Source organism: Rhineura floridana, chromosome 6 (genome assembly GCF_030035675.1).
Source record: "Rhineura floridana isolate rRhiFlo1 chromosome 6, rRhiFlo1.hap2, whole genome shotgun sequence".
NCBI classification, from domain to species: domain Eukaryota; kingdom Metazoa; phylum Chordata; class Lepidosauria; order Squamata; family Rhineuridae; genus Rhineura; species Rhineura floridana.
The window spans coordinates 88,719,065-88,733,494 of NC_084485.1; the positions used below are offsets into that span (position 1 = coordinate 88,719,065).

At 41.8% G+C, this 14,430-nt stretch overlaps 1 protein-coding gene and 1 non-coding gene across 2 annotated transcripts in view; one reads left to right on the forward strand and one right to left on the reverse strand.

The window, feature by feature from the left end:
- Nucleotides 1–14,430, reverse strand: part of BEND5 (BEN domain containing 5) — a 1,596,389-nt gene that overhangs the window by 346,590 nt on the left and 1,235,369 nt on the right. The gene's annotated exons all lie outside the window — the stretch shown is intronic.
- On the forward strand, nt 1,748–1,866 carry LOC133388242 (5S ribosomal RNA). The gene has a single exon (XR_009763719.1). It is a non-coding gene; the product is annotated as a 5S ribosomal RNA (ribosomal RNA).

Consider the following 14,430-nt stretch of genomic DNA (forward strand, 5'->3'; position numbering starts at 1 on the left):
TTATGGTCTGTTCCAGCAAAGGGATTATGTGGTGGAATCAGACCTCTGTACATGCTGCAGTCAATGTGAATGCCAATTCATTTTTCATATGGGAGCAGATCTGTATCAAAACGTAATTCAAGATTCATTGAAGTGATGTATCATTTTTTGATGCAAATGTGCATCCCCATCTACGGCAATTAGTTGTTGCATGTGATGAAAAGATGGCCTAGAAAGCAAAGTTGGGTCAGTAATATCTATTCCACTTGGGAGATGAATCAAACTTTAAAGATTAACAGAACTTTACTCCCCAAATAAAACTGTTGAGTCTCATTGGCTGCCACATCATAGCATATAATATTGGGACACTTAACACCAAATATCCAGGTATCCATGACATTTGCAGTGACTGCTCTGTCCTTTTTTCTCCCCCATATGAAGCAAGATGGATGGAGACTAGAGCACAAGGGGCTCAAGTCTCTCTCTGAAGCTGACTGAATGCTGATTAGTACACACAATTGTGTCTGCCAGGTGGCAGTGTGGACTGCGAAGAAGGTTCACTTCGGAACTTGCATTGCATCCTCCATAATCGGCCAGCAGAGTTATTTTGAACAGTCCAAAGGTTACTGACTCCCACTGTGGGGAGGGGTCTCTGCAGCATTTCAGGACCCACTATGACCAACTGACTACACACTTTGAAGATAAAGTTCCTTGACTTCAGAGCAACCTTGACTCTGATATTGTTGGAGTTTCAGATGAAATACCCCCAGTGCTAGAGTCGGTGATGTGTTATGTGATTGGTTTCAGAGTATGCAGTCAGCTGCTGGTAGCTAACCCTCTTGACTCCTGACCCTCCTGGTTTATTAAATCTAGCAGAGGGGGGTTGACTGGTTGGGTCTAGAGTGGGGTAAATGCTTCATTGCATGGGGGAGGGTCCCTGCTGCCTTAAAAGAGGCAGTGGTGAGGCCACTCCTAAAGAAATCAACCCTGGACCCCTTGGAATGGAATAAGTATTGACTAAGTCACGAATACCCGCTTTTTGGAGAAGATGGTGGAGAGAGTAAAGGTGGGGCAGCTGCAAACATTCTTGGATGACACAGCTTATTCTAATCTGTGTTCAGACCTGACTATGGGACCGAATCAGTCTTGGCTGGCCTGATGGATAACTTATACAGAGAGCAGGATAAGGGGAGCATAACCTTGCTCCTGCTTGATCTCTTGGTGGCTTTTGATACCATTGACCACAGTATCCTCCTAGACTAGCTCCATGGAATGGGAAATGGGGGCACCATGTTATGGTGATTCTGCTCCTACCTACAGAATAGAGTCCAGGGAGTAGTGTTGGGCTATTGTATTTTGGCCCCCTGGCAGTTGTGCCACAGGGTACCACCTTATCCCCAATACTATTTAATATCTTTATCAGCCTTTCCCAACTTTTGGGTCCCCAAATGTTGCTGGACTACAACTCTCATCAGCCCCAGCTAGCATTGCCAATGGCCAGGAATTATGGGAACTGTAGTCCAGCATCATCTGGGGATCCAAAGGTTGGAAAAAGCTGATCTATATGAAGCTGTTGGAACACTGATTAGGTGTTTCAGTGAAAGGCTGATGACAGCTGTATTTACATCCAAATCAGAAGAGGCTGTGCGGGCCCTGGATCGGTGCCTGGTTGCAGTGGTAGGACAGATGAAGGAAAATAAGCTGAGCTTGAATCCTAAAAAGATTTATTTATTTATAAATATATTTGTATACCGCTATTTCATTTAAAGCCTACGGCCATACTACCCTAAACACACCCGATCTCGTCTGATCTCGGAAGCTAAGCAGGGTCAGGCCTGGTTAGTACTTGGATGGGAGACCACCTGAGAATACTGGGTACTGTAGGCTTAGAGGAAGGCAATGGTAAACCACCTCTGAATACCTCTTACCATGAAAATCCTATTCATAGGGTCACCATAAGTCATAATCGACTTGAAGGCATATAACAAAAATTTCATTTAAAAACATCAAAGCAGTTTATAACAAGTTTTTTTTAAAACCCTGTACAGTAACAACCATTAAAATAAAGTAAAAACAGAGGTCAACCATTGCAAAAAGACATCTTAATTGCCTGGATAAGCTTGGCAGAACAGAAAGGTTTTCAGCAGGGATTTAAATATTGAAACAGAAGGCGCCTGCTGAAGATGGAGGCACTGTGGGTGAGTAGTTCCCATGTCCGAGAAATTGCTCAATTGCCTGCCCTGGATGGGATTGCACTCCCCCTGAAGAAGCAGGCATGCAGTCTGGGGGTGCTTCTGGATCCAGCTCTTTCACTGGAGGTCCAGGTAGCCTCAATGGCTAGAAGTGCCTTTTACCACCTGTGCCTGGTACAACAGCTACAAATGTTACTGGACTGGGAGAGCTTGACTGCAGTAGTTCAAACATTGGTGACTTCAAGATTGGATTACTGCAAATATGCACTCTATGTAGGGCTTCTCTTGCTTTACCTAGAGACAGCAGTTAGTGCAGAATGCTGCAGCCAGATTGCTGACAGAAGTGAGACCCTGTCAGCATATAACACCTCTGCTCAGAGATCTGCACTGGTTGCCGATTTGTTATCATGCCAGGTTCAAGGTGTTATTATTGGTATATATAACAGCTTGGGACCAGTTTACTTATGTGATCACCTTACCCCATATGTACCCACTTAGATCTGAGGAACTGGCACTGTTGCAGGTGCCACATAACACTCATCCTACACGTGTAAGAAATCATTGTTTTATTGCTGCGGCACCTACTGTGGAACTCCCTGCCTATTCACATCAGGCAGGTGCCTTCACTGTACTCATTTTGTCACCTGCTTAAAACTTTTTTGTTTAGACAAGCCTATCCAGACACATAGATGTTGGTGTGTTTTAATCTTTCTAGTCTCCTACTTTTAAAATTGTTTTTAAAATGTTTTTAACTGTTTTATCGATAATTTTTAAAAAATTGTAAACTGCTTAGAGGTTTTTTACAATCATGAAATTTTGTTAAATAAATAAAAATAAATCAGATCTGATCCAGCATCTATCACTGTGGTTCTATACTAATGGAAGCAGAGGAGAAGGAGAAATTAGACTAGAGCAGTAGGACAGAACTGTTGTTGAGCAAGTTTGAGCCTTATTGTTAGCAGTACTCTGTCCAACAAACAACTCAGTGATGCCCTCTGAACTTAGCTGATACATAAATCAGTGGTCCTAACTTGTGTCAGCACATTTGGAATTTTGAAAAAGTACTGTGGGCACCAGTTAAAACTTGCTGCTGTAAGCCTGTAACACAAAATGGCTGCTGTGTGTGGGAGGGGTGGCATAACACAAAATGGCTGTCACATCAAAAAGAGCAGAAAAAGAGTCAAGACCACAAAATGGTTTGAACATGCCCTGCATCAATGAAAAAAGACACCGATATCAGCCACTGCCATGCTCCCTCAAAGAAAGAGGCTCTTTGTACCTCTCCTCTGTTCAGAACAGACGTGAGGATGGGTGTCAAATCCTGACATCCAATAAACTGTGGGCATGTTTAAAGGGGGGGGTCAATGTAGGGAGTGGCTGAGCTAGTGTGAACAGGAACTAAGCAGGAAAAGCAAAGAGTCTCTGATACATTTGAGAGGATATTTACTGAAAACTTTTGCAGTTGCCACTGGGGGCACTAGCAGGCAGACCTATGCCTGTGGACATCACATTGGTATCCCACTTAATGCATAGGTCAAAATAGCCTGTGGTGCTCATACACAAATAAAGCTGGCATGAATGAAACTGGCATGATTTAATAATCTTTAGGGAGTAGAAAAAGAGGAAGGCCAAACAAGAGATGGGTTGATTCCATAAAGGAAGCCACAGACCGGAACTTACAAGATCTGAACAGGGTGGTTTATAACAGATGCTACTGGAAGCCGCTGATTCACAGGGTAGCCATAAGTCAAAATCGACTTGAAGGTACGTAACAACAACAAATCCCCAACATCAGAGATGAATATTCTACAAAATTTCTGAACACATATGTTCCATATACAGTATTGTTCCATATGTGTTATGATCCTCCAGTTAGTGGATTTTGTGATCTTGATGGGTGGGTCACCTTGCTGCCGTACGCAGCCATCAGTATCGACTAGGGCTGGCCATACAGCAAAAAAGACTTTCATTTTCAGGACAGATGCCTGATTTAATTAGTTGTTGACAGTGTCAATATTCTGTTGGGAAGTCTCTAACAAAAATTTGATAACTGCTCTGGACCAGTCCTGTATAACTTGTAACCCATCCAGTTGGAGTGCATGAATTTTTTTGTATAAAGCTCCTCCCTCACCCCACATCATCACTGAAATAATGGGCAGTTGTCCAGTCCCTAACAAACCACAGTACAAGGGTAGGGGGCTGCCTTCAGTTTTGAAGGTCATCGTAAGTTGTTCTGCCTTGATCGAGATAAATGGCATCACAGAAGCTATGCTGGAGCAACATATTTTCATTATGCTGCAGTTACACTAACATAACTAGATTTTTTTCTTTCTGCCAGTATCTGTTGTGTTTCAGAGATCAATCTGATCATGTTGAATGGCTTGAACTTTTGCAGGGAACACACTTGATGAAATATTGAAGATGAAGCACAGCCCTATAAGACGGCAGAGGATTTATATTCTAGCCAACTATGCACTGCCAGCTAATGCAGAGGATACATTGTGTTATTATCATTGGTTTTCCTTGATACTGTATCACACCAACAGGGAGTGCAAGATGCTAGGAGGGAAGGTCAGTATGGAAGAGTCTGCAATGCAATCTAGGGCAAAGATAAGTTTTTCCAGTAACTGTCCTTGGGGGAAATGCAGATTGAAGAAATACATTGCCAGGTATGAGTAGTGCCAGGAACACTGGGTTTAGACAAATGCATGGAGGATAGGTCCATCATAACAAGAAATCTGCCAGAAAATGTTGCAATGTGGAGTTCTGTTTAAGGTTTCAGTCCACCATGCCCGCTTCCGGAATGCTCCATTCTCCCTCCCCCTCCTCTATTTTTATTCTCCCTTTCCCCAACAGCCAGTCAGTATTCTGTGGCCACTGAGCATACTTAATCTACACTGGGCTGTTTTGCACCCACAATTAGGGTCCCACCTCCCAAAACCTTTTACAACTGCAAATCTTATTTATTCCTGGTACCTGCTGATACCTCCTTCTTGTACATGGATGATGCCACTTTGGCTATGTGCAGATCCAAACTGAGAGAATAAATTCTCTATTCGTAGTACGCGAGATTGCTATATGGAACCCCCCACATCTAGAGGCAATATGCTACTGAATACAAATTGCTGGGGTGAAACCACAGGAGATGGCTATTGCCTTCAGATCATGCTTGTGGGCTTTCCAGAAGCCTATGGATGGGCCACTGTGGGACATTTCATGGAGTTTTTTATCAGTGTCCTGCGTTGCTATTGGTGATTGTGAAGGGGGGGATCAATTCACTAGGCACCTCTGTTTTGTCTTTGAATCCTGACTAATGCTATCTATCACTATACAGTGGTTTAGCTAAAGATCTGTTATTTGATGCCAACATGCAAGAAGTTTTTGATTTACTCAGGAGATCTTTTTTCATTTCAGATTCATTTCAGCCTTAAAGTTTGGTCATATAGTCAAATCCAATACAAACTGTCAAGGGGTTATAATTACAGCAGAAATGTCCAGATAAATGAGGCTATCAAAATGCATATTCTAGTGCACACACTATCACTCACAAACACACATAAACAGGGCACACAGAATATTAAATTATGTGTCTTTAAAAAAAGCCTACCCCGCAAAACATGTTTAAAAAAAGAAAGAAAACCTCAAACCTACCAGCCTAGGGAGAGCTTTTAATTAAAGTCAAAGGCAGCTTTAATAGTCTAGGGAAAAAATAATCTAGCACAGCAAGAACTAAATTAATGAAATAAATGCAGCCTGCTGAAGCCCAAGGGCCTTGTTCTCAGTCATCATTTATTTAAAGGACGGGATGTGTCAGTGGAGAGATGCTGTGAAAGAAAGGAGAAAGAAACAGCTGGAAAACTGCATGCCTGATTTTGACTAGCACTGCCGCTACTACTCTTGACCATGAGGGAACTATTCCCCTTAAGCCCAAATAGCAGGCAGATGCTACAATATAAAGCAGCAAGTACTGCTGCATTCTATCCATCAGTTGCCCGTGCAGGGCGGGTTTCTTTCTGACCAACCACCTAGCCTGTTGTTGTTGTCATTTGTAGTAATGTGCCCCCAAAGTGCAAAGGTGTTACCAGAAAAAAGGGGAAAGAAGCAGTTTTGTATACAAGTTGCACGTTCTAATTTATAGTGGAAGCTCGTTACAAAGGATGCAGCTGCATTATAGGGGTTCCATGTTATAATGAAAACCATGGTATTGTATACAGTATTGTACTCAGGGACATTGTTATACCCGTGGTATATCCGAATCCGTGGTACAGTGAACCACATTGTATGTATAGATGCAAATAAATAAATATTTGCTATAATTTAAACAGAAATACAATACATCTCATCATAGTGTGGAAGACTATGACAAGGTGACCTGCTCAGTCTATGCTCCCAGTGCTAAGTGCTGATGGGCAACTTCAAGGCTCCTTTTGCTCGCTCTTCTTCTTTATTTTTTAACCAAAGATGGACCAGACAATCTTTCTAAACAGAGGACTGTCCTCTGACAGCCTTTCAGAAGCTGTCATCTGCAAAGTAGGACACATTGCCACCCTAGCTATGACTGTGGCCCTTATTCAAATCTATGACTGGTTTATTTAGGGTGCATTGGGCCAATTATCAGGTGTTGGCCAGCAGATAGTAACATATAAGAACATAAGAAGAGCCTGCTGGATCAGGCCAGTGGCCCATCTAGTCCACCATCCTGTTCTCACAGTGGCCAACCAGGTGCCTGGGGGAAGCCCGCAAGCAGGACCCGAGTGCAAGAACACTCTCCCCTCCTGAGGCTTCCGGCAACTGGTTTTCAGAAGCATGCTGCTTCTGACTAGGGTGGCAGAGCACAGCCATCATGGCTAGTAGCCATTGATAGCCCTGTCCTCCATTATCCACAATGTGTTATACTAGGACAAATTCCTGCACTGAGCAGAGGTTTGGACTTGATGGCCTTATTGGCCATTTCCATCTCTGCTATTCTATGAAATTTTCAGTTGGGATTCCTGTCAGAGCTCCTTTTAAAATACCAAGACCAGTATAAAACTGTCTTGCTTACTGTTGTGGTAATATATATCAGTTAGGAATATTTCCAGCACACCGGGAGGGTCAAAGTGTTGGAACAGGACCTGGGAGACCAGGGTTCAACTCCCAACTTAACCACAAAGCTCACTGGGTGACTTTGAGCCAGTCACAGTTTTGGCCTAATCTACCTGTTGTGAGGATAAAATGAGTGGGGAGAAGAACCATGTATGCTGTCCTGGGTATCTTGCAGGCAGTATGAAATGCAAAGTAATTTAAAATAAATAAAGGAAATTATACATCCCCAGAACTGTTTCTTTTGCGATTCTCATTGGTTTTAATGAATAAATTTAATGGTACTGAACTAGGTTGAGAGTGCCAAGATTTCTCCGAGAACCCTATCCTTCTCACCACTTCCATAAATCTGTTTCCTTAGGGAGAGGAAATGCCTATTAAACCAGTTTAAGTCTGTCATATAGATTGGTCAAATTCCAACAAAGCACGATTCAACACACACCCCATCACCACCACCTATATTCCTCATGGATAGTAGTTTTTATGCCAAGTAATGATTTCATGGGGGTGGGCATACAATCTCAACCCCAAACCCTGAGTTATAAGTAACAGCTGAAGGAATATTGGTTTAGTTTAGCATTGGGTTTGACTTACAAAACCCCTTGTCCTATCATGGAGACATATAAACCATCTAATAAACCTATTACACTTCAGCTGTGTGGACTTAAGTGTTTCTCTTCTTGTTAATTTTGTTCTCTCTTTGTAAAGCTGTTCTTGTGGGCTAGAGAAATCTGCATGCAATACAATACAGCAGAAGAATGTTAATGATTTTTTTCAGCACAGCTTAAATCCATGAAAAGCTTCCTTTTTCACAGTCAGACATAACAGCTACCCTTAGATCCACTGTAGCTTTTAGCAGTTGGTCAGTTTAATTCTTTCTATATATTTTAAAAGAATATCAGAGGATCATTGTATAGCATTTTTTTGTTATCGGCATCTAACCATGTACAGACCTCTGGATGGCAGTGCAAATGTAGCAGTGGTAGGAAAAAGGAAGGAGGGGGACACAATACAGAAGAGGAATAGAAAAGCTAATATCAAGACCCTGAGATACTGTATATACAATGCCAATTAAATTCACCCATAAAGATTTGAATATTGCAGACAGAACAATCAGCATCAACATAAAGGTATGATGCATAACTTAATCAAAGAAGAATTTCTGGGACACTTGTTAATCTGATTTGAAGGAAGACATGAACAAGAATGTAAGAATCTGTTCATATTCCTTTGCTGGCTTGTTGTCCTTTCACTGTTAGCTTTCAAAATCAGATTTGCTCCTTGAGTAGACAGGAGGTACTGGAAAAAAGAATAAAACTTTCTAACAGCTTTGCTGAGGAGACAAGTCCTGTTATTTTCAATTTAAATGGTTCTGGGTCACCTCTGAAGGTCATGCAGAAAAGAATGACCTTTGATGGTTTGGTGTCAACATGTCATGGATTGAAGTCTACGTAACACAGTGCACAGAAAATGTTTCACTTTCCTATCTTTGAGCTGAGAATAAAGCTCTTGAGCTGCATGCAAATAGGTCAACAATCCATGCTTATGGTAAAAATGCAAGTGAAATCTGAGCATATCTCTGTAATAATACTGGCACAATTAATAAGGTATCATTAAATGGAGAGCTAAAGTGTAACACTCTTGCATCAAATAGATGTAAACAGGCATTATCATAACAAAGCTGAGAAATGCGCTATCAAGGACTTAAGTACATAAAAAAGCTGTCTTTTTCAGCACTGCAGCAATTTGTATTTGAAGAGTGTTCTTTCCTATTGAGATCTTCATTGACTTGTATAAAAATACCACTTTTAATCTCCAATCCCCACTGGCATTTTCATATAAGCACTGGAAATGCTATTGGGCTTTTGAGATTTAATTTAATGAAGGAAAAGTATTTCTATTAAAGTTTTTTTTTTTTTTACAATACAACATCTTTAGAGGAGCCAGAGAAACTGGATTACTTCAGGTTCTGAAAAACTGGCTACCCTGTGCCCTTTCAGAACTGCTTGACAGTGACTAAGCCTGCAAGGTGCAGGATAAGGGACCCTCATTTCCAGACTAATTGCTACAAATCCCAAGCTTCTGAAGAAGCCCTACCTCATTTTTAGAGCCTCACTACACTAGTCTCAGAGTGTTTCATTTCCTTGTTTGTGACCGTACAAGTACCCACACAAAGATGGGGAGGAGGTTGGGGACAGGCCAAAGGAAACTGCTCCTCTCTTAGAGCAATAATATGGATGGCAGCATAGATTTTGGCCTGGCATCACTCCTGTGAGCATTCATCAAGATGGCAAAATATGCAGCCAGGTGTGGCTGGTGCCCACTAGGAATGGTGGGGTGGAAGGCAGGGAAGCCAACAGCAGGTACAACCAGAGCTAGTGACAGCTAAAGTCAATTAATTCTAGTTTTGTCCCCATTTTTCTCCTTGCTGAAGTCTACAAAGGGCAACACTGAGACTAAGAAGGAGGAGAAAGAAGTTGGCACGCAGGGCCATCCCCTAGACTGGAAATAAATAAGGCAGGCAGGCAGGACAACAGACTGAGGGAAGACTGAGGTTAGTGGGGCAGTGCCCCACTTGCCCTAATGGAGCAGCCTGCACTGCATATATGCATGTGAAAAACTGTTTCCATAGCCTTAGGAGTACAAAACCCAGGCATGTACAATCATGAGTGAAATGTTTTTAAAAGCATGTACAACCTCATACTGAAAAGCTGCATTGCCATGAAGAAATAGCAACAAATACAGAATTATCTAAAATCCAGTCAGTCAGTTTTTCTGCAGAATTCTTCTGCTAAGTATTTGAGAACAGAACTGCAAACTCCAATTCCTCCTGAAGGATTCACACCAGGTCTCCCTTTAAATTGGCCTCTTAACCACTGCTTATGTGTGCCAATTCTGAGAAATGAGGACAAGTAGGAGAAGGTATCTTCTTGGGAGTTGACCCACCAATATATAATTTACTTTCAGAATCCATGATTTTTTTTTTTTTTTATTATTATTGCTGGTCTGATTTTAGGTTGGTCATAGTAAGCTATAACCACAGGATCAACTCCAGCTACTTATGACTCTACCTGAAGAAGTTGGTGGCAAAACCACTCCTTAAGAAATCCTCTCTGGACCAGGAAGTTCTGAATAACTATTGTCCGGTTACCACTGCCCCATTCCTGGGCAAGATACTTAAAGCAGATGGTCGCAGACCAGATCTAGGCTCTCTTGGATGAGATTAATTTTCTAGGTTCATTTCAATTGCAGATTAGGTCCAGAAACTGCCCTGGTCACCCTGTTGCTTTGAGACAGAAGGATTGTGTCACATGGAGCCTCTGCTTGGTTCAGTTTTATCCCCCATTCTGTCTAACATCTGCATAAAACCACTTAGTGGTGTTATCTGGAGTTTTTGAGTGCACTGTCAATATACTGATGACATACAGCTCTATTTCTATGCAGTCCACCATATTTCTAGGTAATTGGTTCCACTATTATACTGCTCTAACAGTTAGGAAGTTTTTCCTGGCATTCAGGCAAAATCTGTCTTCCTATAATTTCAGCCCATGTCCTGCACTCTGAGATGAGCGAGAAGAGATCCTGGCCCTCGTCTGTGTGACAACCATTCAAACACTTGAAGAGTGCTATCATATCTCCCCTCAGTCTCCTCTTCTTAAGACTAACCCATTTCTTTCAGTCTCTCCTCATAGAGCTTTGTTTTCCGTCCCCTGATCATCCTTGTTGTCTCCCTCTGAACCTGTTCCAGTTTGTCTGCATCCTTCTTAAAGTGCAGTGTCCTGAACTGGACACAGTACTTGAGATGAGGCCTAATCAGTGCTGAATGGAGAACAAGTACTTCATGCAATTTGGAAACTATACTTTTTTAATGCAGCCTAAAATAGTATTTGCCTTTTTTGCAGCCACAGCTTCTGGGTACTATCGGATCCATTACTGTCATTGGAGACATAGGTGGCCTTTATAACTAGTGCATTCCATCAGCTTCAGCTAGTGGCTCAGCTGTAATCCTATCTGGATGGGGATAGCCTAACTTCTATTGTCTATGCTCTAGAAACCTCTAGGTTAGGTTACTGCAGTGTATTATAGGTGGCAGGGCCAGCACCAGAGGGCAGCCAGGTTGGGCTCTAGCTGAGAGCCCCTGCGGCTCAGAGGGGCCCCTGAAGGGCTCCTCCTTAGAGTGGGAGGGTAGCACTCCCATTCCATGATCTGCGTCAGCATCGACTTCTGACCCTGCCACAGATTGCAGAGGGAGCTCCCAGGCACCCCCCATACAGACCGTGTGGGCTTCAATAAGCCCTCCCACAAGCCCCACCTACCTCTCCCATTGCTGTGAACGCTGTGCACACATGCCTGCCATCAACCAAGATGGTGGTGGTGGTTTCCTTAAGGGCCCTTGCTGCCATCTTAGTTGATGGCAGGCATGTGTGCATGTAGTGTAATGCATGTGTGCCATAAGCCAAGATGGTGGTGGGGGCATCAGTCCCTTAGGGAAGACCCCACCACTATCTTGGTTGATAGTAGGCATGCATGCGCAGCACGCATGGCATTCACATTGACGCAATGGGAGTAGGTGGGGCATTCAGGTGGGTGCCACAGGCAGGCTGATGACCAAGGGCACAGTCATGCCTGGCACCAGCCCTGAGAAGTGGAGCTGCCTCTGAAAATGGTTCAGAATCTGCAACTAGTGCATAACTCAGCAGCTAGATTGCTAACCCAGGCCAGACCATCTGAATATTCCACTGGTGAATTTAATCTGGATTTAACCTATAAAGCCTTAGGTGGCTTGGGACCCCAATATTTCAAGGATTGCTTTTCCCCATATGAACCAACCCAGACCCTAAAGCCATCATCAGAAGACTTTGTCAATGTCCCCCCTCCAAGGGAGGCTAGCAATAAGATAAAGTGCCTTATCAATGGTGGCCCCTAATTGTGGAATGCCCAAGGAAGCTCACCTGGCACCAACATTGTGACATTCCTGTTCTCCCAAGCTCTTGGATTTTAATCTAGGGGTTTTGGCTGTTTTTTGGTGTTCATCTCTTAACAGAGAGGGGAAGATTATTATGTTACTCTTGTTGGTGCAATAACAGTTTTAGAATGTCTTTTTTTACTGTTTTTGTTTATTTTTATATGTTTAAATATTTCTGTAAGTTATTTTGCATTTTAATTATTTTTGTAAGTTGCTTTGAGACTTTTTTGTAAAAAGCAACAAATAAATTTAATAGTTAAATGATAATAATTGAAAATACCTTGTGCTTGTATCTTCTCCCTTGATGTGACCCTTCACAGTTTCCTTTTTCACAGTTCTTACTACCTTAAGCTCTGATTCTTACCTTAAGATACTTACTTCTTTTCATCCTCCATTTCCTTTCTGAAACTTATGCCAGAGCTCCCTTTTCCTCCCCACCTGTAAAAGGCTCTTTGGTACCATCAAGATCTAAGTGTTGAAGCAGGTGGTCTGTCTTTGTGGTGAATAAGCTGGCTTTGAGTTGTTACATGTGTGTGTTTGTTTAAGGCAAAGTTTGAGTGTGTCTGTATCAGAGCATTTTGTCAATCTTGTTTTTAGAGGTATTCTATGTGTTTTATTGAAAAGTGCTGTAACCCACCCTGAGCCTTTGGCACAGGGCAGGCAGAATAAATAACACAACACATTTAAATGAAATGTGAGTCCAAGTAGATGTGCACAGAACCACAGTTTAAGACAGGTGCCATGAGACTAAGATGGACAATGAATGTGACAAAGGAAAAGGCAGGACTAATTCTATTCCTCAGTAAGAAATCTTGAGGCTTCTCTGTTTTTCACTGCATTCTTATGCAAAGTTCACTATTCAAGGTTACCTACTTCCCCAGTGACTTAAAATTGTTTTTTTTAAGTAATCTCTCCAATCTGTCTCTTTTCTATTTACACAGCATAAAAAGTAGCAATAAAATGCCATTGGTTTAGAGCAAATCTAATTTACCCTTCCTATAATACTGAGCCATATGATGATTATCTCATTTTCTTTCAGATAAATGTGGCATTATTGGATGGTGATTGCCAGGATGGGTGGGGGCCTTGCTGAACCAAGGTAAACACAAATCAAAAGAAAAATACTGAGCAGTGACAATAAAGACACAAGAAGCACCTCAATCTGGTGACCTGTTTTCCAGTGTTAGCGACACAAAGCAGGCTGTCATTTTCTTTACACTATTTACAGCTCTTTCATTTCTCCTTGCCACTTTTGCTTCCAACTGCAGAAATAGCTATTTTCTGATGGTTTCTGATAGGGGAGTTTTTTGCGGGGAGGGGACACCAGTTCTTAACACCAGAAAAGGAAGATGGAGAGAAAGGTGGGAAAAACAGCTTTGATAGAGCCACTTGAAATTGTTCAAAGGCTTTGCATAGAGAAAGGGTCAAAGGTTAACACATTGCTGGTGCGGAAACTAAAATGAAACACACAGAAGTGTGCAGCAGACAGTGTAATGTAATCTAGAAAACGAATGACTCCCACATCTCAGGTGATGGGCTGCCACTGTTTACCCTTTTGCCCAGAGTAGTTACATTGGCTTCAATGGCTTTACACCAGAGCATAGCGCTTGAGAATTGCAGATATTATCTACTTCACTTTCCCAAATGTTGAGAAGAATGACAAAACCATTTTTCTCTGATGATCGGGTTATAAAAGACTTCACCATCAAAATGTGACAAGAGAAAAATAGCACCATATAATATGAAGAGATAGCAGAGTGACTACATGAACCATATTGTACCATACAGCAACCTCGTACAGATAACAGTGGCAAAGAAATGACAAGAACATTGAGTAAAGCCTTTTCATGTGCACAAGTTTCGTGCAATAATGTTTGCACCTGTGCTTTTGTATGCTTTTACACTTAGGTTCACTCATACATAATGTTCATGTTCCTAATTTTATTTCCTGAATGTAATGCATTCATGAAGCAAATTTCAGTTGGATTGGCTGTGTAATAACAGGAAAAATAAATGCCTATCCAGACTGAACGTTTGGTGTTTTTTTATTTCAGCAGGAAGTTTTTCTAATTATATAGTTAATTTTAACTGATTTTATCTTTTTAAAAATCTTTTGTAACCTTACGGTATACCACTTAGAGACTACAGTGTAAAGCTGTATATATACATTGTTGAAATAAATAAATAATAAATTATACTGTTTAGAAGTCA